At 38.0% G+C, this 1,735-nt stretch overlaps 1 protein-coding gene across 1 annotated transcript in view; it reads right to left on the bottom strand.

Annotated features, from left to right (window-relative positions):
• The window catches only part of ZC3H12B (zinc finger CCCH-type containing 12B), a 96,540-nt gene extending 95,350 nt beyond the window's left edge, over positions 1–1,190 (bottom strand). Inside the window, exon 1 of the mRNA XM_019521079.1 lies at positions 996–1,190. The gene's annotated coding sequence lies outside the window, so the exon portion shown is untranslated. The remainder of the gene's footprint in view (positions 1–995) is intronic.
• Between the last annotated feature and the right edge of the window lie 545 nt (positions 1,191–1,735).

The following is a 1,735-nucleotide window of genomic DNA, read 5'->3' as shown; positions in this document are numbered from 1 at the left end:
CCACCCAACCTCCCTTCCCAGTGCCGCTGCTCACCTGCCCCGAGCCCACCCCTTGCCAAGAAAAGCCCGGTTCAGCCCTGGCTCCTGCACACAGCTGCAGCTGCCTCTGGTCCAGTCCCTGCCCCACTCCCTCCCTCACCGTGGGGGGTGTTGATCTGCATCCCATGCCCCTTCCTTTCCCCCTCCCCTTCCACCACAATGGACTTACCAGCTGCGTGCAGCTCTCTGAGTTGCCTGTGTGGTGTGCAGTGGCTGCACACACACAAGGGCATTTATCAGCCAAGTTATCAGCCACATCAGGCTGATTTCCAATACAGCCAATTTTCTTTATATTGGTGTCAATCCAATATCAGACTGGTGTATCAGTGCACCTCTAAAACACAGCGAATCAAGACTAGTATTTGCAAGCCCCACAAGGAAAGAACATGTAGGAAATAATTTTTTGACTCGTTCTAAAGAAAAATGTTATATGAAGAGATTTAGAAACCATACCTGCAAGTTCAGCCTCATTACTACTGGTATTGAAGCCTTAACTTTTGCATTTCCTGGATATTTGATGTTTCTTATTACCTTAGTGCAGCATTAACAAGATTTCTGGGGCATGGGAAGGTTAGTTCTTAGGACAGATTTGCTGATTCACACTATCCTGTTTGTCTGATTGTGTCATCTTTAGGTCACAAACAGATCCCTATTTTATTATTATTTTAGCAATAATTACACATGCCTACATCATAGAACCTATGGGTGTTTAAATTAATTATTACTTTTACTATATGATTTCTCACCAATAATGCATTAATGTTAATTTCAGCTTTTAACAAATTGTTAGCTTAGTTATCAGTGTTTTGAATCAATCCACCTATTGAAGTGTTGAGAAAAGAGGAATCAGAATCTCAGTAAGTGGTAAATTCTCCAAAACTATCTCCGGTTACTTTACAGCTTAGTTAAACCCACATCACAGTGGTTTTTTTCACCAAATAAGATATTTAACTTACAGTCAAAGTGCTACCAATGCCAAAGAGTCCTCAAGACTGGTTGTGTCCTGGGGCTAACTTGCAGGTCCACATGAAGAGAATCTACTCTGCAGTTAGACCTAGGAAAGAAATGCAAAAAAGCAAGTTTTAAAAAGATACTATTTTATAAATTTAGACACCAAACCTGCTGAACTATTTATAGAATCTTGGTTTAAAACAATATTCTCATACAATATTTCAGTTTATTTGGTCTGTTCCTAGGTGGCAAATATTATTTACAGGGAATGGAAATACACTTAAAAGGAAAGGTATGAAAGTAATATTAGCAGCAGTTATTGTAAACAAAAAACTTTACACCTATATTTTTAATACACCTAAAATTGCTAGCAGCAATATTGCTGATAACCTCTTACCCACCAAAAATGTACTGTATCTGACCAATTTTAGTAGAAGTGCTATTAAGAGACAAGAGCTCCTCTGAATACATTTGCCTGTTACAGATTTAGCTAATCAAAAATCATACCCACTTCTGTTTCTCCTTTCTACATGAAAAGATGTTCTAAACATGAATCCAGAAATAAAGATCTGTACTTCATTTATCCAACTAAACACCTATTGATATTCTCTAAGTACACAGTAAGCCAAATGGCACTTGTAAAAAGAAATGTGAAAAAGGAATATTAAATATAAATCTAGTCCCTTCATAATTAGAGGCATAAATGACAGCATTTTGATTCAGTTTAATGGATTTTTTCCTTACC

This window comes from Gavialis gangeticus, unplaced genomic scaffold (assembly GCF_001723915.1).
Source record: "Gavialis gangeticus isolate Ggan-Ray unplaced genomic scaffold, GavGan_comp1, whole genome shotgun sequence".
NCBI lineage: Eukaryota > Metazoa > Chordata > Crocodylia > Gavialidae > Gavialis > Gavialis gangeticus.
This window is presented reverse-complemented; position numbering and strand designations above follow the sequence as displayed.